We start from the raw sequence: 12,887 nt of genomic DNA, 5'->3' as shown, positions 1-12,887 counted from the left end.
TACGTGAAAGGAATGACAGTACAAAAAAAAACCCTCAGTGCAGTGAAACGCATAAATACATAATATAATAACATGTAAACTGAAGAATAACAACGAACATCTTCCATTCACGACATCATTGGACAAAAAAAAAAAAAAACAACCCCAACAGTGACTTATTTTTGTGACGTATAAAAACACTTGAAATTCACACAATTATATTGAACGAGATCCAAAATTCACAATTATATTAGTCCAAATAATTATTATCATATATGACGGTCTTGAAAGGCTATCTTAAATTATTCTCTTATCTGTAAACCCCATCCAGACCCTCTCGTATGAATTAAGCGCCCTCTACAAAAGATTGATTTAAACTACTACTATTATGGTACAATAAGATTAGAATGGCATGTGACATGATTCATACATGTTTTTTTTTAAATCCTGTAAATTAGGTCAATGCTATATGTAAGATAGATAAAGTTTTTATATCAGGTTAACCAGTATCTAGTCCTAATTTCACCATCGAATGTATCAAAAAAGAGATAGAGGTAAGACCAATTTAACCAGTCTCTTCAAAATGTTTAATTTATTTTCACTTTCCTACACGGTTAATTCGTGTAGTTCATGTTCCGGAACATACGTTTTCATACTGTCCTCACAAACCGAATCAAAATATGTAGGACTTCCAAATTAAAATCTTGAGTGAAAACAAAGTTAAATTTACACTTCAGTAACATTGAGAACAAATGTTTTTAATCTTTTCAATTTTCAACCAAAACATCTGTTATTTTTTTTTCTGATTTTCTTTCACTGAATTTCAACTTATGAATCCTAGTATATATATTTATTATCGAGAACTTGACTTGTCTCTTGTTAATTGTAATTGTTTGTTTTAAATGTCAATGGATAATCGCTTCTATAACCAATATCACCGTGTAGAACGCCACATGCGGGGTGTCGGCTATGTTTGACACGGGGTGGCAATTTCGAAGCGAAGAAAAATTATCAAAGTAAGTTCAAGTATCAAAATTTCTTTATTTAGAATTCTTAGTACCATATAATGTACTGCACGGAAGGAACTGAAACACAATCTATTCCCTGCAAGCAAAATCAGTTGTTTTTATTGCTTTGTTTTCTCAAACAAAGTTTCTCTCTAGTTTTCCGTGTTGCAGATTTTGAGGCTTCATATGCAAATTTCTGGATAAAAAACTACTTCAGACGACTTCCCTCTGCATCCTTTATATAGAATTGAATTCCCTTTATGGAATTTAACTAAATACCAGCTTCATACTTGAAATTAATTGGATTAAAAACTAGTTTTTCATTAAATATAAAGTGTCGCTCGGGGTGTCAGCGAATGTATCAAAAGAAAATTGATAATTTTTCTTCGCTTCGAAATAGCCACCCCGTGTCAAAAATAGTCGACACCCCGCATGTGGCGTTCTACACGGTGAATATAGTTACACCAATCGAGACCCAATCGGTCTCGATTTGTGTTACGATTGGTTATAGAAGCGATTATCCATTGACATTAAAAAAGTATGAGTTGAGTTCCGTGTTCAGAACTCGTGTTATATCTGGAATAACATTGACTGTCCCTAAGGTATATTTGGCCCCTCTTCATTACCATACCATTACCACGTAAAAGTACAGTAAAACAGAAAAGCCAATCCCGTAATATTAATCTTTGCCTTACGGAGTTGCAATCTTCATCATTCCATCCATAACGATATAATTACATTAGATGTATGTTTCATTATAATACATAATTCTGATTGGCTACACTGCAATCTCGCATTATTCCTGAGACCTTGAGCAATTGCATTACATAATATAATTTATCATTCATGTTACACGAGGTCCCACAATAAAGTGCACAGGTAAATTAAATAAAAACTTGATTAAAATCGTGTTTTCATTATCCTAGCTAAAAATGTAATTATAAGTATTGAATGCTTCTTTTTGTAACTTGATGGGGTTGTAAAAGTGTTGACCGTATGCACATTTTTAGAATGAAGCGCTTCCGTGCTTCATACAAAATGCACTTCGGTCAACGCTTTTACAACCCAATGAAGTTACAAAAAGAAGCATTCAATTCTTAAATAAAATACGATATGCTGTCTAAGGAATATAATCTTAATATTGTTATTCTGAACATTTATAACAAAAAGTAAAATAACAAAAATACCGAATCCGTGGAAAATTCTAAACGGAAAGTCTCTAATGAATTGGCAAAATCAAAAGCTCAAACACATCAAACGAATGGAAAACAACTGTCACATTCCTGACTTGGCACACGAATATTTTTAGGTAGAAAATTGTGGAGTAAACCTGGTCTTATAGCTAGATAAACCCATCACGTGTATGAGAGTCATCAGTCAATATCGGTTATAATCATCTTAATAACTATAAAAACAAACAAATATCTGTCAACAAAGAAAAAAGCATATATAGACAAAGCACATTTAATTTAGTAGAAACGAAAGAAAAGAATACAAAAATTACCGGTGACCTCAACATTGTTAATAACACTTCTCTACGAAATGTGTTATCGAAAGGTCCGACATATCGTGAGCCTAAATCCATCAATTGGAAATACAACTTTAAAATTTTGATGTATTCAGTCGAGGATTATGCCAGGTAATGGGCTAAGCGCGAGAAGGAAGACATAAACACTCTAACCGAATGGATTGTGGCAGTGAGGTCGTTGATACAAATCAGAATTAAGAAACTGAATGGGCCTATTAATGCCCATGCTACGTCAATCGTTAAAGACCCAAATGTTGAAAACACTTATCCTACCTTCATGAAATATATGTTGTTGTCCCCGCAGATAAAGCCGCAAACAACATAGTTTTTGTGTGTAAAACTCATTACATTAACTGCTTGATAAACGAATTAGGTATTGACAATTCACTTGGAAACTCAACATATACCCTCACGACACTTACCAAAGAGGAAATCCTGGATAATCATAGGTCTGTTCTATGTTCCTTTGGAATTTAAACCAAAGATGAAGAAATGGATCTTCCATAACTGTATTGGATACCTTACAAACAATGGTATAATTGCTGGGTCTTCCAAGTGCTCCACGAAACCTCTTTCTAAATTATTAACATCTATTTTATCAGCAATCAAAGACGGCTTCAAAGTTACTGTGAAACTGCCTATTCTAGAGGTTGCGTGAATCAGATGTGGATACTAAAAAATTCCAAAGATCTTATAGAGTACATACAATCTAACTCTCTTTCATCTTGTAATAGTATTAAAACATTTGACTTTTCTACACTTTACACAAGTATTCCACATTCCAAACTAAAAGACAAATTAAAAGAGTTGGTATTGCTTTGTTTCATTAAAATGAATGGCCAACGTAGATACAAGTATCTTGTCTAAGGGAGGGATAAATCCTTCTTTGTAAAGGATCACTCTGATTCAAACAAAAAATTCTTTGAAACTGACATTATCAAAATGCTTGATTTCTTGATGGACAACATATTTGTTACGTTCGGAGGACGTGTTTTTCAACAGACTGTCGGCATTCCAATGGGTACAAATTGTGCCCCTCTTCTTGCCGACTTATTTCTTTATTATTATGAGGCTGACTTCATACAGGAACTTTTTAGGAAGAAAGATAAGAAGTTAGCTATATCCTTTAACTCTACTTTCCGCTCTATAGATGACGTTCTTTCAATAAATAATTCAAAATTTGGTGACTATGTTGAAAGTATTTATCCCATCGAACAAGAGATAAAGGATACAACAGATACAGTTAAGTCGGCCTCATATGATATCTTGACTAACATCTAGAAAATGACATTGAGGGTCGGTTGAAAACAAACTTTACGACAAAAGAGATGATTTCAACTTTCCAAGTGTGAACTTTCCATTTCTAAGTAGCAACATTCCAGCAGCACCTGCATACGGTGCATATATCTCCAAATTGATACGGTATTCCCGTGCTTGCATTTCCTATCATGATTTTCTTGATAGAGGGCTGCTACTCACAAGGAAGCTATTAAACTAAGAGTTCCAAATGAAGTTGAACTCATCACTTCGTAAATTTTACGGGCGTCATCTTGATTTGGTGGACCGTTATGGAATAACCGTTTCACAAATGATATCGGATATGTTTCTTACGTCGTAACTACAATCCCCTTCCCTTTCATGAATGTGACCTACCGAATTAGACTATTTACCGGATTTGTAATCACATAAGCAACACGACGGGTGCCACATGTGGAGCAGTATCTGCTTACCCTTCCGGGGCACCTGAGATCACCCCAAGTTTTTGGTGGGGTTTGTTTTGTTTATTCTTTAGTTTTCTATGTTGTGTCATGTACACTATTGTTTGTCTGTTAGTCTTTTTCATTTTTAGCCATGGCGTTGTCAGTTTATTTTCGAATTATGGGTTTGACTGTCCCTCTGGTATCTTTCGTCCCTCTTTTGTATTCCAAAAATGTGCAGGTGAAGTTGGTATAGTACTACTACGGTGGAGGAAATTGTTAATTTCAACATTAGAATCAAACCCACCACTTTCTTCACAATCCCAAAGTTCGTGCATTAACTTATATATGTAGGTTATCAATATGTTATAGAAGCCACATGATTTAAGCATTATTTACGGTTTGCAAGAACTACAATTCGTTTTGTTTAATTATTAATATAAGCGGTTTTTTAAACATATTTTCGTGATAAGCTGCCAAGTTGGCACTTTTTTGTTACAAAATAACATAAAAAAACATTGCTAATTTATCATTGACTTGCTATTCAACAATTTAACCTGATTAAATTCGTACTCATGTAACCGCAATTCAAACTGCAGCTAAAATTGGGTCACGCATGTACTAGACGTGTTCAGATATTAAGGAAAAGAATGTCATCCTTGAAAGTGAAACAAGGGTAATCGTTTTTTTACAAGAAATTATTTTGATACAGGTTAAAACTATGATAAACATATTCTTTAACTTTAAATAGGAAATCAAACAGACCTAGAAAAAAATCCAATTGCAAATTTTTGTTCATATCGGGTTATATTACCGTCGATAGACATTGGAGGGCATCTGGATAGTTATTGAGATGGGACTTTTTTTATTCGAGCGTCACTAATGAGTCCTTTGTAGACAAAACGCGCGTTTGGCGCAAAAACAAAATTTCAATCCTGGTTTCTATGATGAATTTATTCACACGAAATGCTACTACATGTTATCAATCTATTGTTAATGGTTTAATCAATCCTTTTTTTGTAATTTAGTCAAATATGAGAATTTGAGAAAAATTGGAACAAATGTCCTTTTAATTTTATTTCTTCAAACGTGTGTTTTTTTCTTTGTAGATAGAACACTATTAATATTACGCTTTATAAGTTTTCGAGTTGAATGGTCAATGTGTTGATCACATTTTTCAAATTAAAGACAAGACCGATTTAAGGACACGGAGAGCATAGCTCAAGATATCTAGCCGCCAAAAAAAAACATATTATAATGGAAGCCGAGAAATATATATCTGATATAATTTCTAAAGCTTTACATTTAGAGGGACTAGGAATCAGCAGAAGAATTGCAAGTATACATAGGAACCGCATACACAGCATCGATGAATTATATTTTGCTGAAAGTGAAATATTGCGACAGTATCACGGTGGAAGTAGCGCCGAAGGCACTTCTACCATAGAAAGTGACCTTGATAAAATGATGGTGGTTCCAGGCGTCATTGTCTGCTCGGATGTTGATGCCATACAGAAAATGAACTGTCATATTTTCGAAATGAACTCAAACAACTGTCGACCTGGATTCACAAAACTGACACCAGTTCACATCGAAAACTCAGATTATGATTTGTTTCAAATGTACCAGCAGGATATTAGAGAAATGCTTGAAAAAGATGAACGAGGTAATTTATTGTTTTCTAGCGAGAAGTTCCACCAGTTTCTGCTTGCTATTCCAGCAAATATTCCTCCCGATAAACGAGCTTTACCGACTCATTACAGACACGGACCTGCTGCAACATGCGTAGATACTGATTCTCATGGTTATATTGCTGGAGAGTCTGGTACTGAAATTGAAATAGACTTTTCTCATGGACTTTTGTTGGAAGAATGGCCAGAAGAAGCAAAAGAGTGGATTACGAGACAAAGACATTATTGTTGGCCTGGGAAAGACTTGGTTGAGAAAATATCCAATTTTGATTGTCATCTAGTTCCAGTAGGGGACAAGTTCTCTAACCACCAGCATCTCGAATGGCGCATATCATTTTTGTTGTGTGAGTTAGAGCTAGTGTGGAGTTTCAGTGATATCCAAATTCAACTGTATTTTTTGTTAAAACGGATTGTGAAATTAGAGATCGAATCTCTTTATCCTGATCAACTCAGTTCGTATCATATGAAAACAGCAGTTTACTGGTACTCGGAAACAGACGATATAACACAATGGACAGGGTACGAATTATTAGAGCTTGTAAAACGTTGCCTGATCTTTGTATCATGTTGCATAGAAAAAGGAGAGCTACAACATTACTTTCATCGAAAACGAAATTTGCTATTTGAGAAGTTCATCGATGCAAAAGATAAGCTCGTGGTTCTGAATAAAATAAATCAACTCACAGAAACTATTTTACCTACAGTAATTAAACTCCTCAATCAACCATATTTGGACGGAGCATGGACAAAGAGCAGTGAGGATCCAGAAAGGTTTCTAGGATATTGTAGAAGTCATGACTTTCTAGGACCCTCATTTTCTAAATTGCGTTATCAAAATGAATTATTTAGCTTATTTAAACAAGTCTTTAATATTTTTATATCAATGACAGAATCAGAAATTGAAACTTTAAGTCGACAATGGAAATATTTTGAAAAAGAGAAAGCTCTTGATATCGAGGAGATTTTTTTCTGTTTTCTGATTCAGTTTTTAGCTTTACGGCTTGGAATTTCTTTCCAGAAAGAATCGATGAAAGACAAAAACAGAATACACATTGAAATGCTTAGAAAAGATGCAGAAGTTTTCATTTTAAAAGGAAAAGAATTAGACGCACTATCTGGGTATCTTTATCTTGCGACTTTTTATCTGAATGTTAACAAAACCGAAATGGCATTTACAGTCTTAAAAACACTAATAATGAAACACAACGATGCTTCTTTTATATATCCAGGGTGGTGCTCCCAGAAGAAAGGAATCAAAGTGTCTTCTAGCATATGTCGTCAAATTGAATGCCCTTTTATACAGGAAGACACATATGTAAACTATGCTGTAGGATTTGATATAATATTTTCTGCGGATGATGTTTCATTTGTTCCTCACCCTGTCAAGTTTGAATGTATCCTCGTCCAGAACGAATTTGACTACTTCATCGTGATACATCCAGTTGTGTATATGTATTTTATAATGACTATCGCGTTTTACAAAAGCGGAAACCTTAGCAAAACATTGGAGAATCTGCAAAAACTAGACACGTCAGTTGATGAAGCCAAAGGAGGAATGCAACGATTTAGAGCTCTGAATTTACTAGGATACTGCAATTTTCTTGTAGGACGATTCAAGTCGTCATATAATTATTATGTTGCGTCCATTGAGGAAACGTATGCATTCGGTCATTTTCAAAATGCTGCCATATATCACATTATAATTATGATATATTACTTGAAAAAGATAGGAAAAATTAAACTTTGATAGCAAGTTGGTGAATGTTCAATAGTTATCAAAGGTGCCAGTATTATAATTTAATACGCCAGACGCACGTTTCGTCTACACAAGACTCATCAGTGACGCTCAGTTCAAAATAGTTATAAAAAGCCAAAAAAGTACAAAGTTGAAGAGCATTGAGGACCAAAAATTTCAAAAAGTTGTGTCAAATACGGCTAAGGTAATCTATTCCTAATCTATAACCTATTCAACTGTGGCTTGAATATAATTTTGTATCATGAGGGTATAACCAACCGAGCAGTCAGCACTTCGGTGTTGACATAATTATCAATAATATTGTAATATTTTATAAATTTACTGTTTACAAAAGTATGGATTATTTAGAATACTAAGGATGTTCTTATTTCTTATCCCAGGCATATATTACCTTAGCCGTATTAGGAAAAACTTTATTTTGGAATTTAGGGTCCCGAATGTTCTTCAACTGTATACTTGTTTGGCTGTCTAACTATTTTGATCTGAGCATCACTGTTTGGTCTTATGCAGACGAAAATCGTCTGGCGTATCAAATTATAAGCCTGGTACCTTTGATAACTATTTTAATATTTTGTTTGTATACTTTGCAATAAGTATATCTATATTTGATGCTGTTTTAAGTCAAACTATTATAAACATGTTTATAAATATGGTCAAAGATAAAGATTACTTTATCCGAGTGTCATGAGAAAAATGGATATCATATTCATTTTACAGTTCTACATAGAATACTGTAAAAAAAAAGATATCAATCAGAATAAATAACTTCTTGTAATTGAGAACACGACATTGGAGAAAAGTTGGAATATTTAAATGTACTCAGTCCCCTTGACTATAGATATTGTTTTATAAAAACTTTAAATGATTAAACTTTCGGAACAAACCGTTTAAATTACTTCATTAACCTTGCTGAATTAGCTACTGTTTCCTTTATTATTTTCAACTATCATAATTAAAATATAAATGTTTTAGTTAATTTTTGAGAGAAAAATGTATACAATTAATAAACACAAATAAAAACGGATTTTCTGTTTGATTTGTAAACTTTAATCATTGGTTCAAATTAAAGCACTAACAATGATTTCATCAGTCGACATCTGTTTGGTCGTGTAACAACATAAGACAATGCTGTTTGTTCCTGTAGATCATTATCACTTGGGTGTAATAGATTATCTGTAAAAACAAAATATTTTTTACTGCTTACAGCACATTGACGTCTAATTCTTGCTGTTTAATACAGAGATTGTAGAATCAGGTGTACTTCATAAGTGCCCAGTATTGAATAAGTACTCATAATGTTTAAGGTCCGTACTTATTGCAATACATTTTTTTAAATGGAGAAGTCAGTATAATAGTGATTCATATAGAATTGATCAGTAATATTTTACTACTGTATGGTTCAGATGCTGATGTTCTTGCATTTTGCTGGCAGAATTATCTGCTCAGACCGCACTTATCACACACGTACTCATAAGCTTATGCTAGTACTCAAATTTTTCAGACTATAGTACAAGTCTATCTTCACACCATATATCTTGAAAGTCAATGTTTTGAAAACGTTCGGAAATATCACTAAGCTAATCACTATTTCATTACACAGTTTCGGATTTTCTTTTTTTTCACAAGGTGTTTTTAAGTCATTTTATTAACAGTAGTCATGCGCATCTGTTAATATTCAGTGCTAGAAATGTATGTTCGCGAAATACATTCAAACGACTTGCATTTCATCTTTGTGTTTAAAAGTTTTATTATTTTTACATTCTAGTAAGCAAATTTGTGATTTGTGAGTGTATTTTTTAGCGTCCATAACTTGATATTTATATCGTGCTTTCACAGTTGGTTCAGTGTTGATATATGTACATCATTTAGTCAAAATGAGCTTTCAAGTCATTATCTAGAGTAAACACATTTTCGTGTTCTTCTTTTTCGGTATTGAACCACAGAATTATTATAGAAAAAGTTGTTTACAATACATACTTTTTCTGATTTAGATATCTTAGGTACAACCAAATGTAATTCATACTTAACAATATTTTTTTCCACATATTAGTTTGCAAACACCCATAGTTCAAAACTGATTGTGATCTTTATATTAGAATATATTAGAACAACAGTAAAGCAATCATGGCAAAACAATATTTAGTGAACAGGACTACTGACTGGCCGTTAGTTATGTTGATGTGTTTGTAAATACTTATATATATATATATATGTATATGGATTTTTAATTAGTTTTTGTTCTTATGTTTACAACTCCCACCAATAATTATTATTATCAAGATGTAGAAAGTACCAGATTTCGGGACGAAATCAGCAGAAGTAGAGGGGAGTTGTCATGGAGTCATTTTAGACCTCATTTTATATTTTGGTGAAAATTTAGTTTTCAGCAAAAAGGCAAAAGTTTAAGATATTTTATTTATTTAAAGTCCATTTCGAAGCTGCAGTATTAATTAAAAGTATTTTTGTTTTATAATCGTTCATTATTGTTGAAGGAAATCATTTTTATATTCTCGAAATATTTAAGATAAGAATTTCAAATCTAACAGATATTTATTTTGGCATTTTTCACTTTAGATTTTCTCTTTGTTAGGCTTTATTTTTATCAATTTAAGATGTTTTAGCGACAAGCTAAGTGGACACAATCAGACATGTTTTTTACTAATTCTATTGTCCGGTAAACACAAACAAGTTGTTGTGTAAACAACATATGTCTAGGTAACCTGGTCAATTAGGGTTCTTTGTCCTGTCCAGCAAAGACCTTTTCACGCCCCTTTTTACCCCAAAATATGAGGGTAACTAAGATATTTTGATTGTTTAACAAATCTGATTGGACGAACCTGAAACAGTAACGCAAAATCGAACAAGTGAATTTCGGTCCCAAAAGTGGCATTATCGAATGCGCTTTAGAAGATATAACAACTAAAACCAGCTTCACTGTGTTTGTTTTAACTGTTTTCAGGTGAGTCAAGTATTTTTATTTATTATTTTATTTAATTGCATCATGAAACTTCGTTAAGTTTCATTTCCATTTTATTTAGTAAAGTTGAAGTTAATTACTAAGTTCTGCAAGGAAAGAAATCAAGACTAAATTGTTGTTTCTCGATCAGTGTAAATAGATGTATATATGTTCAAAAAAAGTTGGTTTATTCTTCACAAACTTTCTGTACTCAAGGGTATTTTTAAACGCGTTATAGAATTAAGTATTACGCTCGCATGTTGGAAATGATAATTTTAACTTATCGCTTGTTCATACTTAATACGATTTAAGGTCAGTTCCGCAAGGATAAGATATTGATTCTTTTAATAAACGCGTTATGCGTAATTTTCACATGTGTAGGTTAATTTAATAAGAAATTATTTATCGTAAACTATTCTTGTCGTTTAGTCCTATTTTATTATGAGTCATGAATTTTGATACAAAGCAAGCTCGTATATTTTAATAGCTAGTTTTCCCCAATTCATATTATATTGTTTCATATTTATATTATTTGCATATTCGCGATTAGTTTCGTAATGCTAAGTTTAGTCTCGATTTCGAATATTTCTCAACCAATGCTCATTGTCGGAATTAATTATGTTTGGGTTGTTAGGTTTATAGTTTTAGTTTTTACTAGCGCCATATATGCTCTACCATGTTTATATTTCGAAAGATACCAGATCTCAACATGTTCTTACATGCCCCTTGTCAAAATATTATATATTCAATATTTTATGCTGTTCAGCACGTGCTTTATGCTGTGTTAGGTTCAAATAGTCGGTCTCGCGTTATGCTCATATATTTAAGATTAAGTCCGCATCTTGCTCATATATTTGAATGCTAAATAAGCTTCTATTTATAAGAAATATTATAAGCATACGTGTTCGTCAGTTTAAATGCATATGCTCCTGCATTTACATAAAATTTGTATACTATAGATATTAGTTGATCATTTATATGAATTACATGTTTCTATTATTTTTATTATATACTATTATATTGTGTTAAATATATATGATTATCGAATGCGCTTTAGAAGATATAACATCTAAAACCAGCTTCACTGTGTTTGTTTTAACTGTTTTCAGGCCCTTACCCTTACCCATACTCATTAGTCCGTAAGGTGTGCTGTTGGTTAAGTCCAACCATAACAGGCAAACGTCAGTACATACAACCCAGCATACGACAAACCCGATAACAGTCAGAAACCCAACGCTGATAACCAGTTCCCAATTCTGATAACTTATATCTAGTTTTATTCTAATAAGTCGACAACCAATCAATGCATAAAAAAACATCATACAATCATGACGTCATGTAACTCAAATCAGTGTCTTTCTATAAGAAAAAAAGAATGTGACGCCAAGTTACTCAATTCTGTGCATCTGTTCAAATCTGATCTCGGAGCATCTGAGATCACCTCAGTTTTTGGTGGGGTTCATGTTGCTTAGTCTTTAGTTTTCTATGTTGTGTCTTGTGTGCTGTTATTTGTATGTTTGTTTTTCTATTTTTAGCCATTGCGTTGTCAGTTTATATTCGATGTATAAGTTTGACTGTCCCTCTGATATCTTTCGCCCCTCTTTCATCTAGTTTGCCATTGGCCAGAAAGGCATCGTCATTTATTTCAATGTACCAATTTAATTGTACCATACAAGCATTTCAACAATTAATGTCTCTTTAGTGATGCTGGGGTACACTATATTTGAAAATTCAAAATCTAATACTCGTTCCATTTGAATTTCAAGATTATATATATGTCACAAAAATACGTCACTGTATGTGTAGTCATGTGCTGCCGTTATTAGATGTTCGATGTTATTCTGCGGTTGACCTGTTCTAATATACTATCATATTATCTATATATGCGCTTCTCTGTGCTGAGTGTTCTTGCGTTTGTTTGTACTGTATTCCTATTACGTATATTGTTGTCATTTTAGCTACCTGTGGATTCATTAATTTTCGTTGGATACCAATTTTCGTGGGTTTCGTGGTAACAGGTAAACCACGAAATTAAATGTTCCACGAATGACAAATTTGTTATAACTTATATTGTAGACTGCATCAAAACCACGAAATTAAATATCCACGAACATCCAAGTTTTCCCTTATCCACGAAAATTCGTACCCACGAAAATACAGTATATTTTAAATTGCTATGTAAGCGGGAGGTTTTCCTTGCCATAAAACCAGGTTCAACTAACCAATTTTTCTTAAAAAGTTCTGTACCTAGTCAGGAATACGGCTATTGTTAT

At 32.9% G+C, this 12,887-nt stretch overlaps 1 long non-coding RNA gene across 1 annotated transcript; it reads left to right on the top strand.

Moving 5' to 3' along the window:
* Nucleotides 1–418: 418 nt before the first annotated feature.
* Nucleotides 419–11,693, top strand: LOC143069542 (uncharacterized). The gene is made up of 2 exons (XR_012976435.1): nt 419–533; nt 5,321–11,693. It is a non-coding gene; the product is annotated as an uncharacterized LOC143069542 (long non-coding RNA).
* The last annotated feature ends 1,194 nt before the right edge of the window (nt 11,694–12,887 follow it).

Source organism: Mytilus galloprovincialis, chromosome 3 (genome assembly GCF_965363235.1).
Source record: "Mytilus galloprovincialis chromosome 3, xbMytGall1.hap1.1, whole genome shotgun sequence".
NCBI classification, from domain to species: domain Eukaryota; kingdom Metazoa; phylum Mollusca; class Bivalvia; order Mytilida; family Mytilidae; genus Mytilus; species Mytilus galloprovincialis.
The sequence above is the reverse complement of the archived record's forward strand: the minus strand, read 5'-3'. Positions and strand labels throughout refer to the sequence as shown.